The 16,393-nt window shown below is 47.6% G+C and overlaps 1 protein-coding gene and 1 long non-coding RNA gene across 4 annotated transcripts in view; one reads left to right on the forward strand and one right to left on the reverse strand.

Moving 5' to 3' along the window:
- TET3 (tet methylcytosine dioxygenase 3) overlaps nucleotides 1-16,393 on the forward strand; it is a 99,838-nt gene that overhangs the window by 33,629 nt on the left and 49,816 nt on the right. The gene's annotated exons all lie outside the window — the stretch shown is intronic.
- Nucleotides 928-6,487, reverse strand: LOC148109675 (uncharacterized). Its single transcript, XR_015725225.1, has 3 exons — nucleotides 5,348-6,487; nucleotides 4,586-4,736; nucleotides 928-2,806 (listed from the first exon to the last, which is right to left on the reverse strand). It is a non-coding gene; the product is annotated as an uncharacterized LOC148109675 (long non-coding RNA).

Raw genomic sequence — 16,393 nt, forward strand, 5'->3', positions numbered from 1 at the left:
TGGATGGAGCCTTAATTTATTTTCCTTCATATTTAGTAAAAAATATTTATAGAAACAGCTTTAGGAGAATATAGAAGAATTTTTCTTCTGTTAATAGCCATTATTTTCATGGACATTAATCTTCAGATCTGTACATGTGACTTCTTTCCACGGAAACAAATCTATTTTTATACTCAAATCAGTTCACATATTAATGATATTTGAAGTACCTACTTACCATGACACAGACAAGTAGCCTAAATAAGTTGGAAATAAATGTAGCTGTGATTTTGATTTCTTCTTTCCCCCCTGACCCTAGAGTTATTTAGGAGACTGACTTAGGATTTCCAGATGTCGTGTTCCTTTTGGGAAGGCTGCCCTCCCAGGGCTGTCTAGGTTGTGTTCTGTGTTCCTTGTGGGGCTGTGCGTTCTGGCGGAGTTAGTGCAAGCATGTTGCTGAAGCTTCTGGTTAGCCTCTGCGGTGTGCACAAGAGGACACGTGTGTGCCCTGTGCATGTGGAGGGAAGGGGTCTCGGGAGGAGAACAGGGTGGTCTGTTTTCTGAAGCCTCCCACTGCTCCTGACAGCCTCCCAGACACTGTCCAGGTGGCCCCTTTCTTACTTGCCTTCTGCTCTGAGGTTCTTGTCCAGTATCTGGGGTGGTGTCTGGGGCTCACTGTCCTTTGCTGTTTGGAAGATCTAGGGTCTGGGTAGAGGGAGGACTTGAGTCAGAGACCCTGAGTTCCAGAGCCCTCCTGCTGCTGAGGAACTGTCCTCTTCCTGTTTCCTGTTCCTTGTCTGTAACATGTGGAGAATGTTACCTTCTTACAGAGGCTAGGAGAGTCTTAGCAGTCCTCTTGTAACATAACTTATAAAACTATTTTTTTTTTTTGGCATACTTTCAGAGTTTCAGAAAAGTTGCAAGAATAGTACAAGGAATTCTCTTCACTCAGATTTCCAAATGTTAACATTTTACTACTTGTGCTTTGTTTTCTTTTTCTAATTTTTATTTCAACCATTTGAAAGTAAGTAGCAGACATGATGCCTTTTACTTCTAACCACTTGAGTGTGGATTTTCTTTCTTTTTCTTTCTTTTTTTTTTTTTTTAAGATTTTATCTTTTAAGTAATCTCTACACCCAAGTGGGGCTCAAACTTACAACCCTGCAATTAAGAGTCACATGCTTCACCGACTGAGCTCGCCAGGTGCCCTAAGTGTGGATTTTCTAAAATCACATAAATGACTACAGTGCCTCGATCAAACTCAGGAAATTAACATACGTACAATACTGCTACAGACCTGATTTACAGACTTTACAAACACTAACGTTATTAACATTAAGAAACCAGTCTATAGGCTTTATTCAGATTTTGCCCATTGTCACAACCTGTTTTGTAGGGGGAAAAAAACCAAGTCACACAGATTCACTGCTCAGGTTTCTTAGTCTCCTTTAATCTGGAGCGGATCCTCAGTTTTTCCTGACACTTGTAAAGAATTTTTTAAGAACAGATAAGGAATTTGAGGCCCAGAGAGATAAAATGACTTATCCAGGGCTTGTATTAAGACAACCTTAGAAGAGGTGGGGCTGGCAGTCTGGTGTCTCTGCTGGTCACACGCACCCCAGCTCCAGGTGAACACCTCGCTGCTCGGTCTTTATCGTCAGCCACCTGTCTTCTCCTGCCCTTGCCGCTGCCCCTCCGTCTGTGCAATGCCAGGCCACAGCACCCCACCCCCACCCCTTTCCTAGCTGATCTGGTGTTGGCCAGAGATCAAGGCCATAGCTGGGGAGAGAGAGGGACTTGAAAACTGGTCCAGCCTTTCCCTTGAGAACAAGGCTGAAAAGCAAGGATTGTGGCCTTGGGTGGGGCATGCCTGCTGCTTTCTGAGGACTGACACCCTCAGGTTGGGGATGTGATTTTTAAATCTCCCTCCCCCGGCAGTTTTGGGGTTAGTGGCTAGGACTTGTTCATCTCTAGCCAAAAGTGGGAGCCTGGGATATGTCTCGAGGGTGGCCTGAGTGTGCAGCTCACCAGCTCACCTGCCCTGGGTCCTCATGGAGGTTCTAGAGTGGTCTTTTTCATGACAAGGGGGACACTTAGCAGGTAGTTGACTCTCGGGTATTCTGGAGTAGCCGTGCGCTCTTGTACTGTGGGTGTTAACAACACAACTCAGTTTTTCAACAAAATGGTTTGCATTTAACTTTTTTAAGGGCATGCTAATTGCCTAATACATATTCCTTGTCTTATTTGCTTTTATTTTACTGAATCTCTTGCAGACTCCTCTCCCCAGTTTTTCTCTTCCTTCTCATTCTCCTCCTTCTTCAGTAAGGACCTTTTGAACCGACCTACATTTCATGACCGTTACTGTGACTGCTCGCCTGATCACTGTCAGTGGTTCTTGGTTTGGGGGACCCTTGCTTACGCATCTTCAGAGCGCAGCTCACTCTTCCTCAGCCCACAGCTGTGGCCACGCCAGCTTGCTTTCTGTCCTCACAGGAGGTAGCAGGCTCCTGCTGTCCTGGGTGGCTCTTCCCTTCCAAGTGTAGCAGTGGAGTGGGACGTGGTCTCCCCATCCTGACCACCGGCACTCACCCTGAGATAAGAATCTCTTATTTTCACTTCCACTTGTGACCTAATGGGGAAATAAAGGAAATGTCCACCCCCGTGAGGGAATTATAAAGCAGAGTCTCTCCTGAGGTGCCTGACGCTCCTCCGTCCCGTACCCTTCACCGTCGGGGTGGGCTCACCAGCTCAGCCGTCTTCTCTTGAGCGCACGGTGTTTCTGCTTTTGTCCTACAGCTTCTTACAGGGATGGAGATTCAGGTTTTCTCTAAAGGATTTTTTAAAAATTACAATTTTATTATATAATTTACATCACACACAACTCACCCATGTAAAGTGTATGGGAAGCGCTATGGGAAAATACCTGGGATACTGTCGGGGCAGAAATGAGCATTTAAAAACCCTGAATATACTCAGTGACCCCAATTTTATAAACTATATGCATATTGCATGGGGGGAAAGGCACCAAATGTAAACTATAGTCCTCTCTGGGAAGGGGGAGCTCCTTGTTTTTACTTTTTCATTTTCCACTTCGCAGGGAGAGAGCCTCCTGTTTTTCTTCTCTCTCAGCATCTCCTATTGAAGCTCTTCTTTACCTTTCTTATCATTCTATTCTTAGGACCTTGCTTTCTTCTTTTGGGTCACCCACCAAAGTTTTCCTTGGCTCTATAATGAGTTTTAGTGTGCCTGTGATAATTCTATCAGTAGCTGCACAAAGGGCAGCTTCGCTCAGAGATAAACTCATAATTAATATCCATTTTCATTGCTTTCATCCCATACTCAAAGCCACAGAGTCTATAACATAGATTTATGCTGCCATACACATTTGAGAGATCATGGTACAGGTCTGTCCTAAAGGAACTTTCCTTTGAATGAGATCTGAGATGAATCCAAACATCCGTGAAGTCTTTGTTCACGAGGCAGAGCGATCACCCGCTGCTGCGTCCCCAGTGCCTAGAAGTAACGTCGTGGAGTAAGTTCTTAATGCACATTTGCTGGAAGCATACCTGACTTGCACACATGTTCGCCGTATGTGAAAGGCATGATGGGTATGATGTGTTGATAGCATCACTAGGTGAGATTTTAGTATTCTGTGGGGCCACTTGAGCTTTTTCTGCTTTCTTAAAAAAAAAACTACCTCCATCTTTTGTCCTTTGCGTGTATGGTTGTACGTTGCTGTCGTCATGACCCTCATACCGTAGCGTATTCTGCTGTTTCTGCTGCCCATTTTCTCAAACATATTTCCTTGGCGTTCATAATTTATGGTTTTTGAGGACTATCTAATAGTGCATTGAGTTGTATTATAATTTACCCAACTGTTCCCCTCATCCGGCGTTTTCAGTTTTCACTTATGTGTGGAAAAGATTTTTTGAAAAAATGCAAATTTATAAACCTAAGTTCCTAGCAGCGAGGTGGCGGGATCTTTATTGCCCTTGATACATGTATCTGTCTACCTACCTACCTACCTACCTACTTATTTCCTTATTTTTACCATTTGACCCAAAAGAAAAGATTATAGTAGTGAATTAGGCACGCCGGCCTGGAAGTTAGGGGTCATGGGTTGAAGGCTCAGTGGATTGCATATGACTGACAGCGTGTGCTGGGGTGAGGGCAGAGGTGGGCTGGCCAGTCGAGGAGCCTTGTACTGCAGTTATTCCCTGAGAGAGAAGTGAGGAGAAAATGGAAAGAAGACAGTTCTGAACTACTGTCAGGAGGAGCAGACTAGGGTCTGCTTGCATATGGAGGCATGAAGGGAGGACATCAAAAGTGCTGGGAGGTTTGAGCCAGGATATCCAAGAGAATAACTTTGCACATGAATTTTTAAAAATCAATGTTCAGAGGAGGAGTTGCTGGGAAAAAGGGGACAGGTGCCAAGTTCTTTTTTTTTTTTTTTTAAGACTTTATTTTTAAATAATCTCTACATCCAATGTGGAACTTGCACTCAAGACCCCGAGATCAAGAGTCACCTGCTCTTCTGACTGAGCCAGCTGGGTACTCCCCTGCCCCCACCACCCACCAAGTTAGGTTTTAAATGTGCTGGGCTTACATTGCATCCAGGTAGAAGTGTTTCTTGGAGCTGGAGAGCAGGCTAGGAGCTTGAGAAACAGTCCAGGAAAAAGCAAGCTTTAGGGTTACTGGTGCAGGCTGAGCTGGGGAGGTTTCCAGGAGAGCAGAGGGTGGAAGTGTGGAGAGTAGCTCTGTTGAGGGGATAAAGGAGGAAATGGAGAATGGAGGACCAAGATCTAGCAGCCTCACAGAAACTGGGAGGGAGGGGGTGGGCGTGTGCCACAGGAAGGCCAGAGGGAGAAGGACTCCCATGGCCTTCCTCATCACCCCTGACCCTCAGAGAGCAGCTCATGGATGGGGAGGGCCAGGGTTTCTGCCTCCTTTTCTCTAACACTGCAGATAGGACTTCCAGATGAACACGCACAAGAACCCAAATTACTGGCATCTTTCCGTTATCTGGGCTAACAGACCAGTAGTGTCCGTGGAAGACAAGCCTTTATACTGAGATGTGTTGTGTGATTTTTTTTTTTCCAGTTTAGGATAACTAGAATTTATTGGATTTATTCGCACTCCCTAATTTCCTGTCACCAGGTTCCCCTAAATGGCAATTTCTCCCCCATTTCCAGTTCCTAACCCACTGTGTGAAGTCGGTCTTGTGACTGATGGCTGGAGTCCCTTCTGCCCCAAATTACTTTTCCTCCAGATTTTTGGGTGCTGGCTTAAAGATTCATTGCTTTGAATGAAATAAAAAGTGTAAGTCCTCTTGAGTCCTTGAGAAAGGAAGGGACAGGGGCAAACTCACCTGATAGGGGTCCAGGGGAGAGGCTGAAATCCCTGGTTTGTGAGAATCCCTGGTTGTGAGTGTGCACGTGTGGGAGCTCTTTCTCCAAAAGATGAGAAGCTTGGCAGCTGGGGGGCCATGGGGATCCACACTCCCCTCCCATGTTCCGTCGGCAGTGCCACTCCCCAGTGTTGAGTCTTGGAGTCTGTTGGTTAACTGTGCCTCATCTATCTGCCCATCCATTACAACGGATGTTGAAGACTTGAAAAGGTTACATTTGAACGCGAAAGTGCTTGCTTAGTCCCGGATTTTGCACTGGCCTCTCAAAACTGTTCCCTGCTCTCGTGTGTCAGCGTCCGCGTTGTCCTCTAGTCCTCCCGAGGGGCCAGTAGGTTTAGTGGGCTTTGGGCACCTTTAGGGACCGCGCGTGGGGCTGTTGGCCAGGGGTGGTGCGCAGGGGGCTGTGGTGGTGGCGGGGTTTTCTCATTTCCTCCGCGTCCAGACTGTGGGGTGGGAGGTGGGTGGCGAGAACCGGTGTGGGCAGTCGGGTGGGTGGAGCGGTGGGCGTGCCCGGCCTCGCTGGGGGCTGATGGGGGCTCTTCTGGACGTGCACTGCGTGGCTCGGCCGATGGCCCCAGCGGCTGCTGGAGGGGCGCGCGAGCGTGCGTGCGTGTGTGTGTGTGTGTGTGTGTGTGTGTGTGTATGTGTCTTGCTGTCTGGCCTGGGAGCCGCCTCTGCGTCCTGACCTGGTTCTCGTGCGCTGGCGGCTTCGGAGGCAGCTGCTGCGCCTTTCGCCAGGCCTCAGATGTGGTCGGCTCGATTTCCTCCCGGCTGGCCCCCGGCCGGGCCGCCACCGGCTGCTCGAGGCAGGGGCTTCCGTCGGGAGAGCTGGCCGCCTTGGCCCAAGATCAGGCCATGGCGCCCGGCCTGGGCTCCCCGCCCCCACCCAGCGCTCACCCCTCCGCCGCCTGCTGGGGTCGCTTCGCGGGGAGGGGTCAAGATCGCGTTCGCGCTGCCGAGGGAGGCGGCTTCTGCACCGGTGCGCGTTGCAGGGCTTTCCCTTGGACTTCGGGTGGGAGCACCGCAAGCCACAGAGAACTTTTAACGGGTGGAGAACTTCAGCCTCTGCACCCCTCTTCAACCATACCCTGTTTTCCCCTCCGACAGTGCTCGTGGGATTTTTCCTACTTCCGCCGCACGTGTGTGTGTTGGGGGGATGGGTAACACAAACAACTATCTAGCAACAGAAATAGCAAGAAGAAACTTCACCCGCAAATTCCTCTCTAGGAAGCTTCCCGTGTAGGCTTTGTTCAGAGGCGTGCATAGTGTATGCAAAGTTTCAGGTGTGTTGTCCATACTTTGTTCTCACACTTTCCCCTTAAATAAAAATCTGATCCCTACAATAAAGTCTGGAGACTATGAACAAGGAAATATTCCCATTCTTTACCACCCCGAGATGAGCATTGTTAACATTTCTGCATATTTTCCTTTGGTGTTTTGTTTGTGTGCACACGCATGCGTTGTGGATGGAATTGAATTCTTAAATTGGGCAATATTTTGAATCTTGTTTGTTTTCTCCACTTCAGTGTATAAACACTTCCCCTGTAGTAAAAACCCTCAGAAAGCATCTATTTATGAGTACAAGTACATTCTTGAGTTTCTTTTTTCATTTAAGACATTTCCCTGTGTTTTTATAAAAATGTTCTTATTTTTTATTTTAAGCAGTTATACATCTACTGATAAAGTAATAAGTATTGTAATTTTTCTTATGTATTATTGGAAATGTATATTTGACCTAGTGTTTTATGTACATTAAACAGATAAAGCATGATAATGCGGAGCTAAGTACCTACCCAAGATAAAAATGAGAACATGGCCAACATCTCTGAACCTATCTGGGTGTTTCCCCTAACTCTATATCCTTTCTTCACCTCCAGAGGTTACCGCTCCCTTGAATTCTGTGTTTATCATTACCTTGCTTTAAAAAAAAAGGTTTAATTACATACATTTAATTAAATCTTTTACAGTACATTTAACTTTATTTTTTGTTTGAACTTTTTCGAATTGGTAGACTATATATAGCCTTTAAAGGCTTGCTTTTTTTTTTTTTCTTTTTTTTAAAGCACAGTCTGGTCTCTGAGATTTGTTTGTGTTCCTGTGGTTCATTTGTTTGCACTGCTATGTAATATTCCATTGTCCATCTGTGGTTGGTGGGCGCGTAGATCTATTTCCATGATTTGGCTGTTATGAGTAATGCTGCAGTGAACATCTGTGTACATATCTCTGATGCACATTTGCAAAGTTTCTCGGAGTGGAATTGCAAGACCATGGGGTAAATGTATGTTTCACATTAAAAGAAAGCACCACAGACCTTTCCAAAATGGTCCTTCTGTTTTGCTCTCTACCAGTGGTATGTGAAGAGAAAATTCCTGCTAAACCCCAGCAGCACTTGGTATGAAACTAAAGTTTTCACCCCTTACTATGTACCTTATACTGTTAAAAGTGTTCTTCCTATGTTAATTCGTGAGGTTAGGTACTCTTATTAACCCCGGATATACAGATGAGGAAACAGAGGCACAGAGAGGTTAATTTTTAACCCCAGATTTACAGATAAAGAAATGAGACACAGAGAGGTTAACTGACTTCTGCCAGGCCACACAACTAGTAAGTGGTAAGGGCAGGATACAAACGATTCTTTTTTTCTTCATTTTGAGATCTTGTTTATTTTATTAAAATTAAGTTATTAAAATAATAGAGTAAGCTAGAATCCAGTTAACCAACGTTGTATTTCAAATGGTATCTTAGCATCCTGCTATACCATGAGTAAAATAAAGTGGTACGTTAATACATGTACAAAATAACACTTAGGATGAAAGAATGCATGTTTATATGCTTTATTTTCCAAGGGAAGTTTCCCCATGGAAGAAAAGGCCTGAGACAAGTGTTCATAAAAGAAGCAACAGCATATGCTATGGACATCATACCAGTACTTATTTCAAAAATAGCCGATGAGACCAGGAACGATTGAACATTGATGATTCTGCTCCAGTGTATATCAGCAGAATTGAACTAAACATTCTTGTTCTTAAATTCTATATAGTGGATATAAAATGAAATCTCAAAGTGGTCTTATTTTGTATTTCTCTGAATACTAAATAGTTGAGTATTTTTTCATATGTTTATTCCCCATTTCCTCACGAAGTTGAGTACTTTTTCATATGTTTATTCCCATTTTCTTTTCATGAAGAAAAACCAACATAACATTTTAGGTGATTTGTAATTCTTTGCTACTAATGCTTCAGGGGAAATCTTTGGCACTTGTAATTTTTAAAATTTCTTCTATCGTCTTATTTATTTTGTTTACATTTCCTGAAGTGAGATTAGGAATACTTAATGGTTAAAAATCGCTGTGTTCTTCTGGATTGCTATGTGATCCTGGGAAAGTGACTTAGCCTCTCTGTGCTCAGGGTCCTCATCTGTGGAGGTACATCTCTACCCTGTAGGAGTTGGTGATGATTGGAGGAGATAAGTGAGTGTGCAGTGATTAGCGTGATACTCAAAGAGTGTTCCATCAAAGTTACTAGACTTTTCCTAGTTCTTCTTTTCCTTTCTTCCCTGAAACCACATTAATTACTGTTGGGTCAGAAGGCATGAGCAGTCACATCCCGGTACTTCTGCCAGATATGGTGACCTCAGGGAATTAGGCCTGAGGTCATTGGGTCTAATTCAGCTTTTTCCCAAGCATCACCCCAGCCATTGAGAAATCTGCTACATCTGTATCCTATTTGTAGTAGGAAAAAAATTAGATTTTAAAGTGTTTTATTGATATGTACATACTAACCACAAGAGCCACTACCTTCCCCCACCTCACACAGAGCACCCTTTGCCAATACGTGACAATCAGACCTAACCCCCCAGGATTTGCTGTCTGCAGAGAGCTTGGGTGCGGAGAGTGTAGACATGGGACAGGGCTAGCCAGCGTACACACCCCCACAGTCAGACACACACAGACACATGCAGGCGGACGAGCACATTCCCTGAAAGGGCTCCCCTAAAAGTCTTCTTCCCCACTCACAGATTTGTTTCATCAGTAAATCCCAGGGGGGGAGAATCCTCTTAAGAGATGAATAATTGGTCACCTCTAGATAGAACATGCCATAAATACAGCCCCTGTGCTGAGAGATGGGGGGGCATTAGTTAGGGGAGGGGGAGGGGAGGAAGGACCCGGCTGCTGACCTCTAGGACTGGGGGGAGGGCAGAGCTGGGAGGTCCAACCCCTTGAACAGCTGCTGGAGAGCAGAGGAGCTGAGCTGCCGGCGCAGCGCTGGGCGGGACCTACTGGCCTGCTGGGTGGGGAGCAGCCTCTGCTCTCTTGGAATCCCAGGAGAACTCATTCTTGGAGATGACACTGCCCAGGATGCACCGTAGACCAGCCCTGCCTCCCAGCCACTGGTCTTCAGTGGAGGTTGACTGCACCTCATCCATCCTGGCTGGAAATACCTTCCCAGACACGTTTCTTCCAACACGGGGCCTAAGTGCTGCCGGTCCGCAGAACAGCCCCCTGGACTCTGTGCCTCTTCTGACTTCCCGTTTCCTAGAGGCCCTAAGATGGTGTGGCCAGCGAGGACTTTGATCTCTCAAGATAGTCGGCTTTAACCTCCTTCCTTCTGTTTCCCTTTGATGGGGGATTGCTGATTTGGTTTCAGTGTGCTGATACTCTGAGGCAGGAAGGACTGGGAAAATCTAGTGTCTTTTCTGCCCTGCTCCCTGTGTCATAGACAAAATGAGATGTTTGGCAGTGGAGTTCCACACTTCTCTGGAGCCCCTCAGGTGGGGAGGGTGGGCTGCTGTTGTTGAATACCTGCAGATGTCTCGGGGACCAGCTTTGGGGCATTGGGAGCAGAAGGGAGCTGGCTGTAGAAGAGATGGGTGGGACCGTGGGAGTCCTGAGCAGGGACCAATCCCAGTAGAGGTTCCTGGACCCTCCCAGGAAGACCTGGAGTCCCCTCAGGGTGAGAATCATGCCTGGGGTTGGTGAGGGCAAGGTGCGGTTTTGTACCTGGAAAGCGGCTATAAAAAGGGCCTCACTTTTGGGGGGCCTTTGCATGGAGGGTGGATCAGGGGTAGGCTCTTCCAAGATCAGTTGTCAGGTTCCACAGTCAGGTATGGCAGGGGTCTTCCTGTTGCCTCGGGCGGCTTTGCCGACCTCTACCGCGCATGCTTTGTCACGGGGCCGAAGCGGAGTGTGCCAGAATGTCGCAGGCCCGCCTCTCAAGGTACAGGGCTGCAGAGGCGGGTACCAGCCAGGTCCTGGGAGGAAGAAGCAGCAGATTTGAACATAGACCGAGTGCTCTCTGCTAGGTCCTGAAGGAGTGACGGAAGCTTTCGTGTAGGAGCGGACGGTGCAGGGGGTCACACTCCCAGGAAACGACCCCCCACCAGAAGGGGGCTGTGTGTGTGGTGACTGTAGGATCTGGCTCAGACCCTGTGTCAGCAGGCGTGGTGAAGCAGGACTTTATCAGGAGGCGGTTGATTCCGTTTCTTGTCTCAGCCCCTACGTTTAATCATCGGCTTCCATAAGCATGGCTCATTCTCATCTCTCTGCTGTGGCCTTAGTTCGGGCCCTTATCACTGGTTTGGACGTTAGGCTCCTAACTGGCCTGTAGCCCGCCAGCCTTGTAGTCTGCAGTCTGAATTCTACAGCGACACCTGACTGCCCCTCCTAAAAGGTCAGTCTGCTCTGTTTTGTTCATGCCGTGAGCCACACACCTGTCCTCCCCATACTTTGTACTCAAGCAGGGCTCCACAGCCTATCTTTCCCTGGGCCCCCAGGCCTTCTCTGGATTGTGTGCTCCTCCCTCAATCTGGAATTCCTCCACCCCTCCCCCCTCCCAAATACCTGCCCGTCTTTCAAGCCTCATCCCCAAGGTTACTTTGAAGTGAGATTTTTTTTTAAAGTAAACTATGCCCGACATGGGACTCGAACTCCCGAGATGAAGAGTCCCACATTCTACTGACTGAGCCAGCCAGGCGCCCCAAAGTGAGACCTTTCTTGACACATATGCCCACCTGCCCAGACAGAAATGACCCTCACCCTATGCCCCGGTGTAGACTGCTTTCACAGCACTGATAGGCTTTAAGGCATTTGTTTATAGTCTCTCTTCACTTATTAACATTTTGATGTTTCTTAGATAGAGTCTGGTCTTTATGTTACCCCACAATTTGGTGGCATAAAGCAGTCATTTTATTATGCTCACGGAGCCTTTGGATTCAGAAGTCAGGAAGGACCCTGCATGGGAAGCTTGTGTTTGGGGCCTCAGCTGGGGAGTCTCAAAACCTGGAGGTAACTCGACCGCTGGGCTTGAATCGTGGAAGGGCTCCTTCACGCACACATTCGGCAGGTGAAGGCAGCTGTTGGCTGGGAGTTCCGCTGGGAACGTCAGCTCAGACACCCGCATGTGACTTTTGTATGTGGTCTGGGCTTCCTCACGGCAGGGTGGCTGAGCCCCAGGAGTGCGCGTCCCAGGCGGACCAGGCAGAAGCTGTGTTGCCTTTTGCAGTCCAGCTTCGAAAGCAGGTAGTGTCACTCCTGCCACTGTCAGAACAGCCAGATTCAAGAGGAGGGAGCATGGACCCCACCTCCCCATGGGAGAAGTACATGTGGGATGGAGGGGTGTCGTGGCTATTTTGGAAAATACTCTGCCATGCGCGCTAAGCACGTTGTGCGTACAGATGGCATTCTTAAATTCTGGAGGTTGAGCAAGGGTGGAATGCGAGGAGGAGTAAGGAAGTTGGGCCGGGAGCCCTGAGGGAAGGTGAGACATCATAGAGATAGTGGGTGGGGTGGGGCTGGGGGCACATAGAGTTGCTTAAAGGAGCCACTGGCAGATTGACAATTAGAAAGTGCAGGCATGGAGAGGGAGGAGGTAGAACAGAGACGTGTTCTCGTTTAGAATTGTTTGGGGTCCTGTGTTCGGGTCTGGTGATCAGGTGCATTGGAAGAACGCGGGTGATGCTGGGGTCAGGAGCACTGGCGAGTGTAAGAACGCTGTCCAGAATAGGAAACTGGAAAAGGGGCTGTTGCAGGTGGGAGTTCTTTTTGACACAAGCTGCTTCTCAGTGGGCTTGTAACATGTCCCAGGGGTTGGAGCTAGCAGGAGGTCAGATGAGAGGTCCAGACAAAAAGCAAACATTGGGGAACATCCTTGGAGTGGCATTTGCTGGAGCCCAGAGGGGAGTGAGGATTAAGGGAGACAGCATGGAGCGTTTAGAGCTGGGCCGTATCTCTGAACTGAGGTTTTGAAAGGGCCTCCCTCATCTAGCCTTCATCCTCTAACATTGCCAGTAATCACCTGATAACTGCCTTTCCTTTTTCAAAGTCTCCATTAATAAGAACTTGCTGCCTCCTGCTTGTTAGGGAGACAAGGGTCAGTACATTAGCATGTCTAAGTATTAAAAGTCTTCCCTAAATGGAGCCTACATACACCTCTCTAAAGCTTTACCCATTTTCTTAATTCCATCCTTTGGAGTCATGCGAAGACGAGTCTAATTCTGCCCCAGACTGACAGACTTCAGATGTGTAGACTTTTCACGAGTTTTGTCTTCTTCAGAACCTAAAGGGACCTGTTCCTCTATTGTTTTGCACTGTGTTGCTTGCTCTGTGTCCCCTCAGGGGCAGCCCCAAGGGAAGCCCAGGTTCAGGCAGGGACTGTCTGGGCAGAGAGGGGCCGTCACTGCCTGTGCGATGGGTCCTGTTCCGGTCAGGTGGTGGCTGTGTGTGTCCAGCTATGGCTTGGGACCCGTTAGCGGACTATGAGATCCACTTAGAAAGTTGCAACTTACAAAAACGTTGAGGGAGGGAGGGATTTGTGTATCTAGTAAGGTCAAATAGTATTTTGCTAACTTGTCATGTTGTAAGATGTATTTCTTACTGTAGATTGTAGTAAAGAAGTTGGAAAAAACCCTGGGTTATGGGACTCTTTGAAGCGGCCAGGTCTTCATATTTCGTGTAACATCAGCTGGTCTTTCACCTCTCTTGATCCCTCAGACATTTTTACGGGCACCACTTCCACCTTTGACTTGCACATATGTGGTTTGGGGACTAAGTATAAGACCCTATTTATCCTGTTAGTTTTTTTATCTCCAGTCGTTGACCTTTTGGCACCTGGTCCTGTCACTCAACATGGCTTTATCCCTCTTATTTTCAACATCTGCCTATTTAATCAGTGTGCCTTCTCTATCATTGTTGGTAAATATGTTGAACAGGACCGTTCTGAGAACAGAGCCCTATGGCAGACCACTAAAGACCTCCTCCCTTCCCCCACCCCGGGTTGCTACACCACTTGAGTTTGAATATGGTCATTCTGCCAGTGGCGAGCCAGCCTGTCTGGCCGTAATTCTCTACTGCTGGCCCTCAAAGGGATCATGGCAGGCCTTAGGAAGCTTCAACATCTGTAGCCCAAGTCGCAAATGCAAATGCCTACAAGGGCTTGACAGGTAACACAAATGAATGAAGGGATAACTAATTCAGGCGATTAATAAGTACTCTCTGACCCCTCGTCTTGGTGTCAAGAAAGCAGCGTGAAATGGCAAGGCTGGGGCAGGCTGGAGCGGTAGCCACGGCTCGTCTGCCAGGTAGAAGTGTGGACCTTCAAGTGTGCGTTTCATGTAAAATTTGATTTTTTAATATTGGCAAGACAAACAAGAACCTAACACCGTGTAGGCCAAACAGAGCAGATCTGTGGCTGATTTGACCTGCAGCCCTTGAGTATGTGATCTGTCAGACAGGACGTCTCCCTGTCTCCCGGCCCGACGACCGTGGGACACAGAACAGTCAGGTTAGTTGGATGTTAATGGGCTGATGGCCTCTGTTGAACCTGGCTCCTGGTGGCTGCCTTAGTTACCCTCTCAGGAATCTTACTGGGGCCGGTCTCGCTCGGTGCACCGGAGTCAGGAATGATGCTTGCTCTTTTCTTGCTGGTGGTACCTTCTCCTGATGGCGTGTTTCTTCCAGCATCCCCAGCATGTGGTGAGGAATGCATCAGTAGGCTCCCCTGGCCAAGAAACTGGAATTTAGCATTTCTTAAAATCCCCCCACCCTTCCTGGCTTCACTTCCCTCATTTCTGTGTCCACTCTTCCCTTCTTCTCTTTTTGGTCTAAAGAGCATTTTCTTTCCCAGGGAATTCAGCGGCACAAGCGCTAGCCTAGCCCTTGTTCTTGTTCACAAACCAAAAATAACTTTTTAAATCCTTTTAGTTGTCTTGACCATTTTGGGGAAGCCTCAGCTCCCGCAGCATTAGTCTTCCTGACACTGTTTTTGTAAAACCACACTACTCCCTCATGTTTCCTCGGGGCCATGCATGCTCCTTCTGTCTTTTACACATAAGCATGTAAAGTTTGGCCGCTTCAGACTTCGTCACCTTTGCTGTCACAGTAGTTCAGGTTTCTGAGAAGGAAGGAAGGGAGGGACGGCTGGGTGATCAACCACACTCCTAGAGGGAAGGTTTTGTTCCTAGCTCCACGTTTGGAGAGATGGTCGGGGAAAGGCGGCGGCGTCTGCGGTTGGTGGGGGTGGGAGGCCTTTCTCCGGGCTGAGAGAGTGTTCGTGCAGCAGCTGTGGGCAGGAGACAGAAGTGGTTAAGATGCGGACCTTGTCTTAAAGGAGCTCCCAGGCTGTGGGGGAGGCAGCTGCTTGAATGGCAGCAGGGGCCTGTGAAAAGTGCTACCGAGGCAGGTACAAGGAGCTGCGGAGCCCAGGGTCAGGAGCCACAGAGCAGTCTGCCAGCCAGGTCAGGGAGGAGGTGCCAGTGAGCCGGTACTTGAAGGATAAGCCAAGGTGGCCCCACAGAGGCTGGGAAGGGCATCCCAGGCAGTGAGCACTTCATGTGCAAAGCTCGGAAAAGCATGTTAGAAAAGCACGAGGGTCCTTTGTGACCAGAATTGGCAGCGATGAAGATGAGGTGGGTACCCTAGGCTGGGGTCTCTGCTTACCTCCCACGGGGCTGTTCCCAAATCCCACCTTCCCACCACTGCTTTGGAGCCCATGCATGAGGGCCACCTTTCACAGTCTGGGGACTAGTATCAATTTAACCATCTGTTTAATCCACTTTATGTTACGACCTATAGAAAAGTTGCAAAAAGAGTACCTGGGACTCCCACATACTAAAATTGTTCACATTTTGCTTTATATGCGTTATCATTTTCTCTGTGTGCGTGTATTTTTATATGCATATCATATTTTCTGAACCACTTGAGATTAAGTTAGAGATACTATGTTCCTTTACCCTGAATACTTCACTGTGTGTGTGTGTGTGTGTGTGTGTGTGTGTGTGTGTCCTAAGGACAAAGACATTCTTTTACATAATCAGAGTAAAATGATCCAAGCCAAGAAGACTGAGATTGACACAGTGTGATCTTATCCGCGTCCATATTCAAATTGCATCAAACGTCCCAGTGGTGTAGCTTCCAGCTGTTTTCCCCGGTCCGTGATCTAACCCATGAGCACACATTTCTCTGTCTCGTCTCTTCGGTAAGCTGAAGATGTTTGCAGAGATGTTTGTCTTTCTTGTCTTCTTTTGAAGACAACAATCCAGGTGCTTTCTAGCATGCCCTCCAGTTTGGGTTTATCTGATGTTTCCTCATAATTAGTTTTGGGTTGTACATTTTGGCTGAAGGTCTGTGGGAGTGATGTGATATCCTGCTCAGTGTATCGTATCAGGAGTCTCATGATGTTGGTTTGTCGCAATGTTGGTGACGATGAGAACTCTGATCAATCGGTTAAGGTGGTGTCTGCCAGATTTCTCTTTACTGTTGTAACCCAGTAATTTTTGAGGAGATACTTTGAAACCATGTCTACACCCTGTGCCCCATCAAGTTTCACCTGCTAGTTGTAGCATCCACTGATGACTTTCCAAGTCGATTGTCCCTTCTATATTTTTTTGTTGGCATTCTACCGTAAGGAAGAGCTTTCCTTTCTAGAGGGATGAATTCTGCAAACTGAGTTTCACATCTTCGTATTAGCTTTTAACTTGCTGGGCTGGGCCCCCGGCTCCTTCTTTTTATGCCCT

The sequence above is a fragment of the Ursus americanus genome, chromosome 7, assembly GCF_024610735.1.
Source record: "Ursus americanus isolate L20-20 chromosome 7, mUrsAme1.1.p, whole genome shotgun sequence".
Taxonomy (NCBI): domain Eukaryota; kingdom Metazoa; phylum Chordata; class Mammalia; order Carnivora; family Ursidae; genus Ursus; species Ursus americanus.